Below are 19,522 nucleotides of genomic sequence, written 5' to 3'. Positions count from 1 at the left end.
ATACATATATATATATATATATATATATATATATATATATATATATATATATATATATATATATATATATATATACATATATGTATAGCTTTGACATATACTTTGACATGTTACACGCGATAGGCACATACTCTTATCATTATGGTCAAAATCGGTTCTTAACATCCAATTAAGATGAATACAATTGAAAACAATCTATAGTGGCAACATATAATGAAAAACAAAATGAGCAAGCACATATTTATGCAAACAAGTTGATTAAAGAACCCCAATTATATTTATACAACTCCAAACACATAATATGGATAAAATGTATAATTTCACTTCCAACACACATTTCAATTCTATCACACAGAAACATTTGGTAAGAGAGGGGAGGGCATGATTTCCCCGGGGCAATGCGAATGGACAGGATGTGGCCGAGCAAAGAAGCATTGTTTCACGACAACTAGTGGGTTGTTCATCACAGCGTTTTGCCCCAAGGCTGGATACTTTAAGATGGCATCTGAAATTTGAGGGATCCCAAGTGACTTTTTACCTCCTTTTGGCCTAAGGATGGCTGAAAGAAGTTTTTGTCCAGTCGGGGTAATAAAGGGGTGAGTCCTAAACATTTGACCCCCGGTGGTCTGGTGGGTCTTGTTCATTGATAATACTGGTTCAAGGGAAGTCTAGAGAGGCTGTTTCTCTACATTACCTTGTTACTTCTGACAATTGCATTTTGGCGTCAAACATCATTAAAGTTGTGTTTATTTAGTGAAGTTTATCTTGCTGAACAAAATGTGTAAGTATCATAAAAGTTTGTTGGTCACAGATCTTATTTTCTGCAATAATCCAAAAATTAATTCAAAAATTGTAAAGCGTTTTGATGAGGAAAGCAGGGCATAGCCACCTTTCATGTCAGCCTACAGAAACATGTCATCCCTGGAGCACTCTATAGACCCCCAGGTTAAAATGCTCAACATGTTAACAGCTTGGTACAAAAAAATGGCCGCTTTACCTACACTGCTCAAAAAATTAAGGGAACACTTAAATCACACATCAGATCTTGATGAACAGATTATTCAAGTTGAAAATTTTTACGGATGCACATTGTGTAATTTGTTGAGACCAAAATGACATAACAACAATCATTGGAAACCAAATCCATCAAACCATTGCGGGCTGGATTCAAAATAACACCAAAAATCAGTGTAAAAAATTAAATCACAGGCTGATCCAACTTGTATGAATTTTATCACGGCAACTCATAATGTGACTCAGTAGTGTGGATGGTCCCCACATGCCTGTATGCATTCCCAACAACATCTGGGCATGCTCCTGATGAGTCGGCGGATGGTATCCTGGGGGATCTCCTCCCAGACTTTGATCAGGGTATCAGTGAGCTCCTGGACAGTCTGTGGCTGTACTTGGCGGTGTCAGATGCACCGTCCCATAGGTGTTCCATTGGATTTAGGTCAGGGGAACGAGAGGGCCAGTTAATGGCATCAATGTCAACCAGGAACTGCCTACACAATCTGGCTACACAAGGCCTGCATTGCCCTGCACCAGGAGGAACCCAGAGCCCACTGCACCAATGTAAGGTCTGATAATCACTCTGATGATTATATCCCAGTACCTAACAGCAATTAGGATACTGTTGGCTATGACATGGAGGTCTGTGTGACCTTCCAAGGATATGCCTCCCCAGACCATCACTGACCCACCGCCAAACCAGTCATGCTGAATGACGTTACATGCAGTATAACGTTCACCACACTCTTTCACACCTGTCACATGTGCTCATTGTGAACCTGCTCTCATCTGTGAAGAGAACTGTGTGCAAATGGCAGATCTGACAATTCTGGTGTACTTTGGCAAATGCCAATTGCGCTGCACAGTGCTGAGCTGTGAGCACAGGTCTCACTAGAGGACGTCGGGCCCTCATGCCACCCTCATGGAGTCTGTTTCTGACAGTTTAGTCAGAAACATGCACACCAGTAGCCTGCTGGAGGTCATTTTGTAGGGCTCTGGCAATGCTCCTCCAGGTCCGTCTTGCACAAAGGAGCAGATACTGGTCCTGCTGCTGGGTTGATGCCCTTCTATGGCCCTGTCCAGCTCTCCTCGTGTAAAGGCCGGTCTCCTAATATCTCCACTATACTCGTGAGACTGTGCTGGGAGACACAGGAAAACCTTAATAAATATGTGTGGCCGCAAGTAGGGCTGCTACGATTAGTCGACTAATCGACGACTAATCGACTATTAAAATAATTGGTGACTATTTTAGTAGTCGACTAATCGGTTTGAGTCATTTTTCATAGTAAAGTACTATAAAAGTATCCCAAAATACTCTTATTGCAGCTTCTTACGTTCAGATATTGGCAGCTTTACACACTCTCCCGTGACAGTGAACTAAAACCCTTTGGCGTGAGTACGAAACAAGACATTAGATGACGTAATTTCGGGGTTTGGGCGAGACAGACCGCCATTTTTCAACATTTTAACACATTTTTCGATGAAATGATTAGTTGACTAATCGAAGAAATAATCGACAGATTAGTCGACAATGAAAATAATCGTTAGTGGCAGCCCTAGTCGCAAGAAGGTTTTCCTGGTTTAGCAAACTAGCAGAACACACTCTCCATTGCACTTGTTGTCACTTTCATTTTCACCAAAACCGTTAAAACTGATTCACAATCACTTGTGTTTCTTAAATGGACAGATTGATATTCCAGAAGTTTAACTGTCTTGATGTTATACTGTGACCATTAAGTGTTCCCTTATTTTTATTTATTTTTTTTGGGCAGTGTAGTTTCCCCATTCATGACACGTGTTTGGGGGGTTGTTTAACTACCTCCAAATATGGTCACTTCAAGCTCCAAATGCCAAACTTGAGGCTTTAAAATGGGAGTCCACAAACCAATGGGTGATGTCATGTTGGGTATGTCCATTGTTGCTACTTTTTAAGTGATCAATCTGAGCATGTCCAAGTATGTAGACAAGCAATTTTGTATAAACACATCCATGTGTACATAGGCTTCCCATGTCTGTTTTGGAGTGTTTCCAGCCCTTTAATGTCTGAGTGGCTAGTCTCAAAATCAGACACCAAACTGAGTTGAAGAGTTGAAAAGGCATTGGTATGTACCCATAGGGAATACATGATGTAGCTGAGCCTTGTTACTCATACGCTGTAGATGTAGTGGAGACTAAAATACTTGTAGTACACTGCACACTGGCATGAAAGCTTTATGATGGTACCACAGCCTATACTTTTGTAGAACATATTTTTAAAAACGGGCATATGTGCTTTTTAAAAGTTAATGTATGCAATAACAAGTGAATGCTCAAAAGCAGATAAGCAGCCTAAGTATGAGATCATGCTCAGTGCTGGTTGGACTCCTCCTTGTTCTCTGGAGGGCTTATACCACAGTGTAAGTCGCTTTTTACTCACAGGTTCACTCAGTACTTAAATAAATAGACACTTTAACTTTCCTTAATCAGCTTCTTTACATCAGTAAGTCTCTCCTGAGGGTCGATGATTTGACTCCTGTAAAGCCAAAACCCTTCAGTGTAACTGATCTGAATGGGGAATATGCCACGGCTGAGACAAAATGAAGAGAGAAAATGCAGCTTTTGGTTATAGCTCAGTCAATACTAAGCTGAAATGCTCCTAATGTCCTTCCTTGGGGATGATATGATGGCCACTTCACACCTGAAGCAGCATGTAATGAATGTGTTTAATCTTTATACCTGCAGCTCCTCCATTAGTTTCAGCTCTGTTGTTCACACTTTTCTATGAAGGTTAGAGTCAAGACTGACTATCGTAATTCTTGTGAATTCTGCACTGATGTGCGCAGCACACAAATAAACAGATTAAGTGAAATGAGAAGAAATAAAAGGTGTAAACATGCCTGAAATGATCAAATTATTCATTCAACCAAATATTCAGACAAAATAATTCCTCTTTTTGCCTACTGTTCCTTGAGTCAGAGGTCAATATCTTCATTACTGACCATCTGAGAATTGTGCTGTGTACTTCAAGGAGAACTCCACCAATTTTACAATTTTTCATACTTCTCCCTCCTCTTTGCTGTGTCCACACTGCAAGAACTCAGAACAATAGTAGTTCATAGAACATTGTTTTGAGGGAATTTTTTCGCTTGAGTGATGTAAGTGTACAGTGATCGGTCCAGATGTATAAGTGTATGTTGTGTGATGTATGTGAAGTGATGGTGCTATACAAAGTGTCAGCCAGTTTATGGGCCTCCAGTGTTCCTATTGGCGGTGCAAAAGCAAAAAAGTAAAAAAGTCCCTGAAGGTAGTTCTCAAGAGAGCTCCCCATTGGGCAGTTCCTCTCAGGTATACCCCAGACCTGCTTGGTCCAAAAATACTTAAACTATGCTTCCAGGTGTTGGGAAGTAATGCTGCAAATGAGAAATGTTCTGTCTTGTAAATTTCACCTATACTCACCCAAAACATCTATCCAACACAGACCCAAAGTAAACTGTCAGCTGTTTTTGTTCCATTTTTAGTACATGTACATGCATGGTCTCGTTTGAAAGGTAACACTGAGCCTTTTTCAGAATCACTGAATTGATAAGAAAGACTGTTTTTCCCCTTAAGACAACAGAAGAGCCATTTGTTTCTCCTTCAATTATTTTCACAACAGTCTGTGGCGCCAAGAAAGAGTTAAAAACTGCCCTGGGGGTTGAGGGTGTCATAAACTACAAGATCCATAACAGCTGGATGTCAGTTGGATCTGAGGTCAAAGGAAGCAATGGAGGCACTTCCTTCAGCACAGGCCCTTGTTGCTTTTTGAAGCTGGAAGCTCCTATTGGCTTACGTGAGGTGTCAATCAAAAGGTCAGGAGTTCACCACAATGTTGACAGTGAGAAGTCTGCATACTTACATGTAAACTGAAAAAAATATGGATAATATGAGGAGAAATATGAACATTTGAAACAATCAACGGCAGTTGGCAGATATCTATAGATTAGGCTAGATATTTTGCTAGATTTAGATCATCTGGACCTTTAAGCCTTTTGTTTCTCCAGTGGGAGCTGTGTGAAGTCTGTTAATAAATGTTGTAAAGTAATGTCACTTGAGTCAGTGTTGGTTGAGTCTGAAGACAAGTTTAAAAAAATTAAATTAAATTAAATTAAGTTAGAAAGAAATTAGCTTGCCAGACCTCTACAGCCCGTTTTTTCCCCCTCTCCTTTAGGCTACTAGGTATTAGTTGTTACTAGCACTACTTGCATCAAAGGTTAAGTAAGCACCAGGTTTTGACAAGATCAAAGAGTGAGTGGAATAAAAAAAGACATCTCTGGCCCTGCTGCATTGATTTTAATGCATTTTCTTTTCATATGGATAAGAGGTTACAGATAATAGATGGATGTCCACCATGAGTCCAACAATGTTGTATGATTACAATGTTAAATTGGTTTTCTTTACTTCAGTGCTCTGCTCTGTCTAATGCTGAATGCCTGCTGTCACACCTTGCAGGTACAGTATGGTGTTGCAATGGTCTAATACTGTGTTCACACTGGGAGCAAAAATGCAACAGTCTGAGCAGCTACATTTTTGTCAAGTCATTGTTAAAGTGTTGCTCAAGCGCTTGTTAACGTAGTTACGTTGTCACAGGCTTGTGTGTGTTTGTTACATGTAACAAAGCACCTTAACTGAACATCTTCTAAAGTTAGTATTAGGTCAAAAAATATCTATGCTTTTGATCAATGTCCCATTTTAACATCAAATTTTACATCCCTGTGTGCACCACATTGCACATAAAGCTAGCATAGTATCAGCTAACCCAGCTAGATAACACAGTACCACAACTTGAAACAATGACGTATGATTGGTAAATTTGATTTGTAGCATGTCATACCCATCCGCAGCAACAAGTGTCAGGCATCAGTTTGTAGCTTCGTGTCCATGTCTTCCATCAAATATTACTTGTAGCCTGTTGCTGTGTCCCTTGTAGTCTGAACACAGCATTACGGTACTCTGCATTGTGTTGTATACATACATCCCAACCCACTCACATTCCAAGTCTCATACCGATGTTGAAAGTTTATTTTGAAAAATACTGTATGCATGTAATGAGCAGAAACTGTACATTTCCTGTGAGGGCAGAAGTATATTTTGAAATGACACAATACATATAACAGGCGTAAATTGACATGGTGTCCCAAAACGTCAACAACAGTTGTAAGAGGGTATCTAGCGTGTCATATGTACAAGTGGAAGTCCACTGACCAAGTGGTGATATTTGATGAGTTGAGAGTGAGAGCGTGTTGTGACATCCAGAAACAGAATGCATTCACAGGGTCTGTTACTGCACCTTCCCAAGGAAAAGTCCAGAATGAAAAGAGAGTGTGTAATGAACACCAATATTACAAAAAGATAAATCAAATTCCCTCCAAAGAAATAAATAACTAAAATACATTCTCTCTGTAAAATATCACAAAACAAAATTGCCATGCAATTATAACTACTGTAAATGTGATTTACCAACTTGAAAGAAAGTGGAGTAGTATTTCATGTTTTAAGTCAAAGGTGCTCGCTTATTAGATTGGCACCATACCGAGAGGAGCTTTCAGCTTATTCGTCAAGAATTTTATAGAGATTCACAAAGTCAAAGAGAGGTCCCTCTGTCTTGAGGTATTGGCAGTTCAGCTGGCCAAAACTGTCCGATGAGTCACACTTTCCTGCTAATAACATAATCATCATATCTGGGGATCCAGCAGTCTCATCCAAAGGCTGAATAGAGCCATCTGTCAAACCAGCACTGAAACTGTCAACATTAGTAAATGTCAAAGTGACTGTGAGTGGGATCGAGAATATAAATATACTTGACTGTCTTTGTCCATGGTTCCACTAGTTGATGTAAGAAACTCTCCAAACATTCTAATGAGGCATATTGAAAGTCCTGAATCCCAGATGTCTCTCACACAGTAGTATGTACTGTCAAAAAGATTCCAAAATTTCAAAACAGGATGCTTCAGATGTTAACATACATTACAAAAAAAAAAAAAAAAAAAAAAAAAAGACTTGTCATTTGGATGGATGGTAGCCTTAGTCAGAAACTCCTTAAAGACCTTCCAGATCTCCTTAAGCCAACTATTCTGCGAGGGAGGAAAGAGTGTACTTCCACTTAAACAAGATGAGGTGTCTAGCTACTAGAGTTGTGAAGACCAGAACATGCCATTTTATCAGTGGGTAGTTCGGTGCTGCAGGTGGTGGAACTCCAAACAGAGCTGTGAGTGAATCAGGGTTAAAATTCATGCCAAAAACTGTGTATTAAATATTTGATGCCAGAAAACAGTCAAATTTGGACAGGACCAGAACAGGTGAGTATGATTAGCATGCGACTGTTTGCACCTATTACAAGTATCACTGGCATCTGGGATGATTTTTGCCAGTTGGGAATTTGTATAGTGTACACTGAAGAGAACCTTACGATTTAATAATCCATGCCTAGCACACACAGAAGAAGGGTGTACTAAATCAACAGTATGGTCCTGCCTTTGTTCAGGTATTGGCAGACCAATTTCTTGCTCCCAAATCTGCTTTAGATGGGCTGTCGGATTTAGGTTAAGGTTAAGAGAGTTAGTGGAATCGTAAATTATGAAGAGGGAATGTTTCTGGATAGGATCCAAAGCCAGAAGAGAATCCATCAGGGACACAGGAGGGTGGTTAAGGAAAAAAAGGGGTAGTTAGATATAATGAAATGTCTAACTTAAAGAAAACAAACAAAAAAATAAAGATAAAAGTGGGAGGTCAAACCTAGTTGAGAGTTCTGTGGAATCGGCAAAGACAATAAACAATAAACTCTTGTCTTGCTAAATAGAAATACATTCTGAGGAAGAGAGTGGAAATAGGTGTTTTTCTAAAAACTCAGGCTAAGGGTTAGGGAGGGTTTGTCTGGTCTGAAGTGTTTATGGAATTGTATCCAGATCTTGAGTGAGTTGGTGACAATTGGGAAATATTGTGAATCGTCCTGTTGGTTGGTCTCCCTCTTGAATGACGAATACAGTTTTCCAGAGAGTTATTTACTCTCATGCAGGTGCAGAACATACATGCTAGTCAGCAATTGACAGTAGTCTTGTGATGTGTTCAGGTGCAGTTTTTTTGCCGAGACTCAGGCAACACAAGGCAATACAATAGTTGCCCTTTGTCACCACTAGTTCTTTAATATCTGTTTACTGTGTCTGGCATGTCCCAGAGGGACTCATTTTTTACTATTAAATAACTAGGCTAACATTACTGTACCTAATGGCTATTAAAGGACAGAGTCAAGCTGTTTTGGTATCAGTGAGTTTGTTGGGGCTGTTGAACAGCTTGGTGTTGAAAGTTAGCCGCTACTGCTGTTAGGGATGGGTATCGTTATGATTTTTATGAATCCAATTCAGATTCCGGTTCTGCTTATCGATTCCGCTTCCTAACGATTCCTTATTTCGATTCCAAAATAGTGAAAAATAAAAGGTCAAATGTTTATTTAACAAAAATAAAAGGTCAAATGTTTATTTAACAAAAGTAACTTTATTCCTTTACCTTTTAAGAAAATGTTCAACAAAAATAAAATCCTGTCTGAGCAGCATTTGTGCTAAAATACTATACTGCATTGCATTCACTGTAAAACAGCAAAAAAAACATCAAGAAATAAAGTAATTGTTTTGATGTTAGGAGATCAGTAATACAGTGTGGCAAAAATACACAACTGTAAGAGTTGAAAATATTTTAAATGAATAGAGAATGCCTATTTTGTGTTTATTCTATTTATAGATTTGTTTTGATTTCATTCTGAACAAGGTCATTCATTTTATAGTTGATATATGTCATTGACGTTTGCAGATTCATTTTATAGTTGATATATGTCATTGACGTTTGCAGAGAAACACACATGCACGATACGAAATAGGGTATTTTTGCCACAGGATTTAGGATGGAAATAGGCGACGTTACATTATCTATCGTACCTGAATGACGGAGACTCGACGACTGAGAAGGGATGTAGTCCTTTAACCATAAACTTTGTTACCGCTCGGTGACACTCCTCAGTTTTATCTTTGGTCAGCCTCTTTTTCGCCAACATGAACGGTGTCTCTGTTGGGGCTGCTGGCGAGGTACCAACGTTGCCTGTAGCAACATTAGCACTGTGTCTGGTGTTGACGACCGCAGTACAGCGTTTCCCACAGTCCATCTTGCATAGTTAGCCCAGTTAGCCATAGCTTCTTCTTCTGCAGTTTCTCCGGTGTCTTTTTTTTTTTTTTTTTTCCCTCAGTTTCTCTGGAGTGTTGAAGTTCAGTGTGAATGCGTGACATAGTCACATAACAAAGAGGTCCTGGCAGATACGTATCTGAATAAGCAGCCACTGTAAGAAAGGTTACTAGTGTGTCTAGGAACCGATAAGCAGAACCAAAAGTAAATCATTTTTATGGGTACCCGGTACCCGCCGTTTTTGATTCGGTCCCTACTTGGAACCGAATTTCGGTACCCAACCCTAACTGCTGTGTTACCTCATGTGAACCAGGCAGACGTTGAACTGACCAGGAGAATAGCAGCTTGGAGACAGTCCCTTAGGGTTGCACCTAACCTATGCAACATGAACAGCAATGGCAGAAAGTTTGCAGATTTTTCTTGTGTTAACTTTGAATTTGTGGTTTAATAGCCTGTCTGTTAAGTAATCAACTTTCAATTTGCACTTGTTCTTTGTTGTTGGCCAATTTACATTGCTTTTTTTTTTTTGTACTTAGTACTTGAGTAGCCTACTCAATAATAATTTAATGTGAGTACTCAAATATTGAAGGTTCTTCAAATGCTAAACACTAATGTGTCCTGATGCATCCCGAGCGAGTCATCCACTAATCGAAGATTGGTGGTTCCATCACTCCTTCAATCCAAATCTCAAGTATCCTTGGGCAAAATACTGAACCTCAAATTGTCCCCGATGGCTGTGCTATTGGTGTGTGAGTGCATGTAAATGTTTAACTGAGCAGCAGATGTATGGTAGCCCCAGCCACCAGTGTATGAATGTTTGTGTAAAAGGGTGAATGTGGCATGTAGTTTCAAAGTGCTTTGAGTGGTCGTTAGACTAGAAAAACACCCAACAAATGCAAGTCCATGATAAACAAGGGTGTGAACAGCAATGTGTCTTGGCTGTCCACTTGTGTTTGGATCATAGAAACACATTACTTTAAGGTATAAACTTGTTGTCATGGCATTTCTTTTTATAGCATATTGAAATGAACTGAAACCAGTGGTTTCCTGGGAAGTAAGAACTCAATCTAAGGTATGTTATGCCTTGGAAAATGATGTCAGAATTGGGAAATTATAAGCTCCTTGTAGAAATGGGCTTAAACCAGCAGTATGGTGGTCCAGCATCCATCCCTTTCCATTCCTCCTGATCGCCGTCTACACACTGCCAGTTTACAGTAAACATGGAGAATCCTCTTTTCCTTGCAATGAAATGAGCCTTTCCATGTCAGTGCCGTATTAATTCCCACTCTGCTTCCAGTCATTTACCTGACACCGAAAGAAAATAACTGATGTGCCAAGCCAGGAGATAATCCCACAACAAGACATGATGTCTTAGACTTAATTATCACCTTTTTTCCCTTTGTGTTTGAAATGCCTTTGTCAGCCAGCAAGATTGTTAATTCTAAGCTGTGTTTGACACTGTAAAGAGATGTATTTTAAAATGGCACTCCCTAATTTTATCATGGCACCGAATTGTCCCGTTAAATCACTACATTTACTGTTTTGTTTTTTTGTTTGTTTATTTTGTTTTGCTTTGTTTTGATTTTTTTAGACTTGTAATGGTCAAGCTTCAAAACATTAACTTGATGTTGATGTCTTGAATGGGGGGATTGTAGAAGTGCTATTAGGCACTTTATCAACAAAAAATGTAATTTCATATTGCATGCATTGCCAAAGGTTTGGAACAAATATAGACCAGACATAAACTTGATTCAGTGTTGTGAGTCTTAAATTGTACAGACATTGTCTTTATAGACCCACTGCAGTGATTTCCCATATTTCATACCATGCTTTAGTGTTTGAAATTTGTGAATGTATTTTTCTGATTTATTATCCTTTTTTTTTGCAGTTCTGTTTAATTTCAAAGGTGTTGGATGGGGTTGAGGTCAAGCTTCTGTGCAGGCCAGTTAAGAGGCTTACTATACTCCAGTACAGGAGAACAAGCTTGCCTTTTCTTCGAGTGAAGAAGCAGGCTCTGTCCTTTCAAATATGCGGATGTTTTATCTGGCAAACCACCTGATGTGCTATGCAATATTTTGAAGTGTGTAATACCATTAGAAATGGTGCTGAAAGCAAAAGGAATATTCCATTCCCTGGGGAACCGAACAAATTCCTGTACAAGTTTGGAGATAAAACAAATTGGTTGCTCTGAGTTTTGTCACAAGATAACTAGGCTTTGCTGTGCCTCATTGTTGAATCCAAAATACTTGTGGGTGAGCCAAAATACAACAGGTTATTTTAAACCATAAGGACACTGTTGAGCTTGTTGTATTCCCGGTCCAGACAGAGGAGACTATTTGCTTTTCTTCCTAGACACTTTGTAATCATCCTTTCCCCCTGAGGAAAGACTTACTCCAAGACATCAATTTCTTCAGTGTTGTCTGCAACTGATACAGGCTTTTGGTGTCACTGTGGACTTTGTAGTTTGAAGTCAAACGTCTTTTTGGAGCATGCTGTTAGAAATACCACACATTTCCAAACATTATTCTCCGCAAGTTTAGCACCCTCATGTTGTCACTTTATGAGTGACTCCTTACTTTATGAGTATCATCCTAATGATCATGTTTTGACATTTTTCCTGACAGGTGACAAAACCATTATACAGGATATTTTTCAAATATTAACCAAAAGGACATCCAATTCCCCAGTAAATTGTATTCCGTCATCATGAAACAGAGGCACTCAGTACTTTTAACAAGATGTGCCATAATTTGAGTTGATGCAAATAACTGTTAATGGAAAACATTATTTTTTATTTGTCAAACACTTGAGTGCTTAGAGCACCATAAACTTAGATAGATATGCGCTGACAACACATGAAACCTGCTTAGAAAGCAAAGTGTCAGCCTGATGCATTGCTTGTTGGAGACTGACTAAAATTAATTAATTGCATCCCCCTTACCTATTACAACCCGTGATATCACTGATGACATCTGCAAGAGCATAAAAGCAGGGAATGTTTGGTTTCCACCCCCTTTAACTACTGGGAATACATTAGCTGCATTCTAAATTGCATACTTTTTCTTTTTTACTTTTAGTAGGTGCAGCTGCCTTATAAAATATGTACTGTTGCATGCAGCATACACACTATAGCTTCTTTGCATGTGACGTCATATATCGTGCGCTGTCCAGATGGAGAGCAGGCAACTGGAGGCACAGACCACCAACACTGCACAAATCCCTATGATCTGTGCCGTTTACAACTTTTTATACAGTTATACTCAAGCACACGTAGTCAACCGGCCCAAAACAAGACAACAGTTGTTTCAGTCGTGGACCTGACCGTACACAAGAATGGTAATGGTTCATGAGACCCTTGTACTCTTTCATCAGCTTGTTGTGTTATTTCGGTAACGTTAGGTCTGGAGGAGGAGGTCATTTCTGATGATGATTGTGTCCACTGCGGGCAAATTGGTCAGGGTGTGAAAAAAATACTTTTCTTTGTTCTGTCACTTTCCTCTGTGGGTGGCACGGTGATGCAGTGGTTAGCATTGTCACCTCACAGCAAGAGGGTTCCAGGTTCAAACCCAGGGTGGAGAGTTCGATCCCAGGGTGGGGGAGCCATTCTGTGGGGAGTTTGCATGTTCTCCCCGTGTCAGCATGGGTTTCCTGCGGGTACTCCAGCTTCCTCCCACAATACAAAGACATGCAGATTAGGTTAATCGGTGACTCTAGATTGCCCATAGGTGTGAATGTGAATGGTTGTCTGTCTCTATGTGTTAGCCCTGCGATTGTCTGGCGACCTGTCTAGGGTGTACCTTGCCTTTTGCCCAATGTCAGCCAGACTTGCAGGTCTCCATCTGAGTCTTGAAAGTCTCAATTGACCATTTTGCATATATATTGTTACCTTGGAATAAAACAAAACGCCATTTGCTGAGCTCACCAGATATGTGTATGTGGGGTTTTAAAACATGGGAAAACCTGCTAAAAATAGGTTATAGACTCGTCTCCCATTGCCAGTATACCACCCTTGTACACAGATCTGCTGACAATAGAAGAGTATGCCTCTAAACTTTTATGCCTTTGCACCAGCTATAGCCATGGCTTGAGGAAATATGTTGTCAGGGTGTCCATCTGTCTGACTGTACATCTGTCCACTCCGTTCTTGTGAATTCAATATTACAAGAACACAGTGATGGATCAATGATGAACTGATTAGTCAAAGGTCAACGGCCACTTGGACTTGGAATGAACGATGAACCGATTATGTCTAGTGGTTTCAAAGGTCAAGCTCACTGTTACCTCACAAAACATACATTTGGCCATAACTCGAAAATTAATTCATTATTTATGATAAAATTTCACACAAATATCTAATTGGATAAAATGATGAAGTGATGACATTTTATATCCAAAGTTCAAAGGTCAACTTACTGTTACATCATAATGTTCTGCAAATTTTCTTTTCTGCCCATTATTCAACATAGTTTCTCAAGAAAAGAAGAAGAGACGTTTGGTCAGACATTAAATTGGTGACACTAATCTTGGGTGTCCACCTTTAAAACTGTGCTGATTGTATAGACCTTCTGTGCTGCCGGGGGGAGGGATTAGTGTGAAGCAGCCATGTTTCCCAGATTATAAATGTGATTTGACTTTGCAGAGTCCAGTGAAAAGTTGCATCTTTTGTATGTCTCTTACTTATGTATTCTCTCTTATAAACTCTGTGCTGACTAATTTTGAACAATGATCGGGCACTGCTTGGACGGAGATGGATAGTGTTTTGTGGTAGTACATATTGTATTGCACCAGCAAAGGGGCTAAAATTGGTGTGTCCATACAGATATATGGATGTCAGTGGGTGTTAGTGGTTTTTTTGTGCAGAAAAGGGGCCTCTAGACTGGAGGTTATCCTGGAAAGCCCTGCTGTTGTTACTTTGCAATGTATGCAGTTTTGACTTTTAAGTTATGATGCATACACTGTGGATTCTAACATGCAGTAACATTTTCTCTTTGTTGTTTTCATAGTTATGTCCTTCTTGTATGCCCTTTTGTCTCTATGATTACTTTGTTCACTCAAACAATTAATATTCCTATTGTTACTAACTGACTGGTCATCAGTCACTTGAATGTGCTGTCATTGCAGCTTCTGACAGCTGTCAACCATGGCCTTAGTAACAGCAACAGGTTTTGAGGCCAAATTTAAACAGTGGTCAAAAGTAGAATTACAACAACCAGGCCCATCACATGATGCCACTGGGCCCAAAAAGACTTTTTCCCATAGACTTACATTGGGAAAGAGATGTTTGTTAATCAGTAGATACATTTTTTTTTTGAGCATCCCAACTCCCGCAGTACGGGTTTTGATCAATTTGGTCCTGTGACATTTTCAAACTTGAGTGTTCAACACAGTTAAATTATTTTATCCCCATTCAAGTTAGTGGAATGCTAAACCGGAACTCAGCCAGTCAGATGGCGGAAGTTAGTTGTGGACGCGCTCAGCAGTAAGTCTATATTGCACTGTATCTATGGGCACAACAATGCAGAATATTTGGGTAATTTCATACCATGGAAACTGAAGTTTTGTGGCTTTGTGCACTACTGAGCAACTTCCATAGGAATTAATGGCCTCCAATGCTCTATCCAGGTCTCTTTATACATTTGTGCTGTCAACAACATCTGTTGCGGCTTAGTCAATGTGATGTATCTTCTACTACGCAGAGGACTGTGGGTCAGAATAGCCAGAAAAGCATGTCGCCTTGCAAACTGCAAAATGCAACCGTAGTAGAACATCCTGGTATTTTTGACATACTGCATTTGACATTCTACATGTTGGGTTATACTAAATCTTTTTTTCTCACATACTTAACATTGTGGTAGTATGGATATGGTGCACATGGATCTGTTAAAACAAAACAAAGAAACTCGTAATGTAACTCCAGAGCAGTCAATCAATAAATATATCTCGACTTACATACTTGTCTTAGTTTTGGTTTTACCAGGTGATGTTAAACAAAATCAAATGCTGAACACAAACAAAGCCAGGGTAGTATGTGCTTGCAACATTTTAAGATGGTATACTGGCTTTGCAACACCTAGAAGTCAAACAGAATGAGTGATCATGTCTACACAGAAGGAGGAGCATGAGCACCATATTAGCAAAGTAGAGGCTTTCAACTTGGAATAATGTCCTTTGAATAGGCTTTGTACTCTACATACTGGAGGTTTTTTTCCAATGCTTGCAGTATCATCGCCCTCAAAGGCTGAGACTAATAAGGTTGAATTCACAAGTCTGTCATCAGATCTGAGATTATTAAGTCATCTATCAAGAAATTATTCCTCCGTAGGCATGACTACAAAATATATTTAATGATGATAGCACCTGCAGCTCAACAAGAAATGTCTTTTTACCACCCAGTTAATGTATAAAAAAACCCATCCTCTAGGTTCAACAGCAGATGGTTATATTCTGCTCAGTTAATCCTGGCAATTATTTCACTGCTTCATCTTGTAAATCTTAAATACATAAATGCATACTTATCATCCTAATTAGCTACATCAAGTTTTGCAGTTGAAAGGTTCAAATACTGTTTAGGAACAAAAAGCATTTCAGAGGCTCTTCAAGTGAGTAAGGAGTGGGTTTCAGAGAAATGTTTCTCAAATATTTGTTTTGAAAAGTGCCCCTATAGTAGCAGCTTAGCAATGTCTTTTGGCTGAAATATCTCCACAAAGATGAAATGGATTGCCATTGAATTTCATGGTTCACAGTCAATGGTCAACATCACATTTGTGAAATGTACCACAGAATTGTTTGCACCTGTGGTCTCATAATAATGATATAAATTGAAAGTGCCTGCAAGTTGATCCTAATTAGCATTTGTGTAATTAGAATGTCCAAATGGAATGACAGTTGACAATGCTTCAAATATGGATGTTGCTGCAAAGAAGCAAAATCTAAAACATGGGGTTCACACACGTCTTCCGATACCAAATATACATGACCAAATGTCTCGCCTTCTGTTTCTGAGTTATGACCTTGTGTAATGGCCAGAAAAGAGTTCCTGCAAAACATTAAGATGTGGCAGTAAAGTTGACCTTTGACCTTTTGGATATAAAATGTCATCACTTCATATATTTTATTCTTTTAGACATGTATGTGAAATTTTGTAATAATTAGCGTATGGATCATTGAATTATGGCCAGAAACATGTTTTTTGAGGTCACAATAACCTTGACTTTCACTCAGTTCATCCTTGAGCCTAAGAGGACATTTGTGCCAAATTTGAGGTAATTCCCTCAAGGCCTTCTTCAGATATCATACTTACAAGGATGGGATGGAAATGAGATCACAGGGACCTTGACCTTGTTGACAACCAAAATCTTATTATTTTATCTTTGAGTCCAAGAGGACGTTGCACCAAATTTAGAGAAATTCCCTCAAGGTTCCTTCTTGAGGCATTGTGCCTATGAAGATGAAACAGACGAGATTGCAGTGACCTCTACCTTCAACCTTTGACAATCAAAGTCAGTTCATCCGTAAGTCCAAGAAGATATTGTGAAGGCCAAGAATAGATGAAAGTGAAGTCACAGTGATCTTGACCCCTTTTAAAATCAAAATTTTATCAGTTCATCCATGAGTTCAAGAGGATGTCTGTGCCAAATTCAGGCCTTCTTGAGATATGTTTATGAAAATAAGTTATACAAGATCCTTGTGACAGGGAGCCAACATTTGTGCCAAATTTGAAGAAATTCCTTTCAGGCACTCTTAAGATATCATTTTTGCTAGAATGGTACATACGTATATACGGACAGCCTTAAAATATATTACAGCCACAGCTGTCGCCTATGTGGAGGCATACAAAAGGTAAAAAATGAGGTACTTCTGTTACAATTGGAAGCTTCAGCAGTGGATATAAAATAACACATAAAAAGATGCATGGGATGCTATCACTCTAGTGCAGAGTTGGGTATAACGCATTACAAAGTAACGTGGTAGAAGAAATGCTGCCATTGTCTATGGTGGAGTGTAAAACATTCCGCAGGATCGTCAGTAAAATCCCCACAACTCAGTAGATGGAGGAGGACTTGCTGACAGACAGGTCAGACTCAGGACTTGCATTATGCCTGGTACACACTAGTACTACACAACTTTTCTGCCCGTTCTGAAAGTCACTATGTCACATTACACAATCGTGGACACATAAAATCGTGCCGTGACTTGGCCGACAGACATGACACACTACACGATGGTACTCACCAATTATCCCCGGTCGTCTTTCATGACGTGTGTGATGTCATCAGGTTATACTTGTCCTATTTTTATTACTTTTACTATTATTTCAGTCACTGTGTCTGTTCATGTGCCAGCCGAAATGTTGTTGCAGTCACCTAAAAGCGCCAGCAGATGGCAGGAGCTACATTTAAAGTACCGTATGCAAACATTCAAGCTACTGTATCCTCCACAACAAGTTCCTACAAATGTTTCACAATAAAAGCCTATTTAGAAAATGAAGGGATTCTCTCAGCCAAGGTTATAAGGGCCTTTTAATTTGAAACAAATTCAGGAAGTGTTGAATTTGAAATGACGGCACGATGTGTTAACTTTATGAAGCCAACAGGAGCAGATAAAAAGTAAAAATATAAAGACACAGAGGGAATAATAAATGATGACCCGTCTATAATGTAGATTGTTTCAAATGAAGCTGGTAGCCTCTGCAGTTGTGGTGAGTAAAAGCCCCGCCACTATTTTTTAATTTTCTTACTTTATGTCCGTCTCCATTATGAAGAAGTAACATTGTTTGCTAGCTTGATAGCTTTAACGGCAATTACTCAGCGGGTTGACAAAGTGCCTCTGCTGTTTCACACTATCATTTCCCCCTTTTACTCTGTGTGGTAACATCCCTAGAGGAAATATTAAAAACGCTGGGGTGTTGTTGTCATACAGTTGTCTATGGCAGCAGATCGTTCTGTGTTTCTACTGGTTAAAGTGACGGCTGTGATGGGAGAATCGGATCTCAGTGAAGGACAAGTGGTCCATAACTTTAATGTTGGAGGCAAAAAATGTAGGCTTAGCGCCCTGTGGTCCATTGCCCAATAGGAAATGTACGTAAAAAGTACTTAAGGTACTTTTCCCAGGGAGTAACATTGGAAGTACTTTAAAAGTACTTGAATTACTTTACGCAGGGAGTAACGCAGTAAAGTAACTGTTTACTTTTCAAAAAAGTAACGCAGTAAAGTACTTTGATTACTTTTAAAGTAACCCTTACCCAACTCAGCTCCAGTGAACGCTGTATCCAGACAAGGGCACACAGCTGTTGAGGTATAAAGTTTCAGTGTCAAACCTGAGGCCAAACAAATATTGCAAAACACAGTAAAGAGACCGTGATGGATCAGGCCTAACACAGCTGTGTCACTGGCAATTTTATAACTTCAACATTACAACCATTTACAAGCCATATATAAAAGACAATAATGCATTATTTTACCCGTATATGTGGCTTGTTTGGGTTGCATACATAGTGTTTCTCCCCATAAACGTTGAAAATCTGGTCTATGATCAGAGTACAGTGTCCATTGCCCAATCATGGTTTTATGTATTTGATCTCCATGCAGTGCAGCCCATGTAGCTAAGGCATTGGTAGTTGGTTCCAATGTCTGAGGGACCTTTAATGGTGGCCTAATACTTTTTGGATGGCACTAACAAACTTTGTCCTGATGAAGGGGGAATAGATGAGAAGCACTCAATATGGACCATCAAAAGCATTCCACTGGAACACCCTTAAGCCAGGCTCAGACTACAGGAGTTTTAAAATCATAAATTATGTTGAAATTGGGTTGTATCATGTACATAGGGAGAAACTTCACAGATGTTCTCCTCTCTTATCTTAAACATGCACACATTGCAAGATTTGAAAATAACATTGCATCACACAATAGAGGATTTAATAAAGATCTTCATGCCAAAAGAGCATGAATGCACCACCTCGCATGATGTCATGGGGAAGCAGATGTAAATAAAATGGAGACTGACATAGTGCAACACTTTGCTGTAGTGTTAAAAATGCTTTGCAGCGAGAAAAACAACAGCAGAAGGCTAAATGAGTCTGGATGAGAAAGTGGTCGGGGAATGAGATCAACACAGATTGTCTATTCTTCAGCGTGAGTTGGAGGTGACATTTTACCTGTCAGTTTCAATATGTGTCAATAGTATGCCCATTAATCTCAGCCTCAAGGGCTTGAATGTTTATGTTGCTGCCCCATTCTGATATAATCAGAACTGTAATCATACAAATTTTAAATCCTCAAACATATTTGAAAATATCGCAGCCTCAATGAGTCTACACAATTTGGGA

At 39.3% G+C, this 19,522-nt stretch overlaps 1 protein-coding gene across 2 annotated transcripts in view; it reads left to right on the top strand.

Annotated features, from left to right (window-relative positions):
• The window catches only part of jupb (junction plakoglobin b), a 313,084-nt gene that overhangs the window by 126,512 nt on the left and 167,050 nt on the right, over positions 1-19,522 (top strand). The window lies entirely within an intron of this gene.

The sequence above is a fragment of the Epinephelus moara genome, chromosome 18, assembly GCF_006386435.1.
Source record: "Epinephelus moara isolate mb chromosome 18, YSFRI_EMoa_1.0, whole genome shotgun sequence".
NCBI classification, from domain to species: Eukaryota; Metazoa; Chordata; class Actinopteri; order Perciformes; family Serranidae; genus Epinephelus; species Epinephelus moara.
The sequence above is the reverse complement of the archived record's forward strand: the minus strand, read 5'-3'. Positions and strand labels throughout refer to the sequence as shown.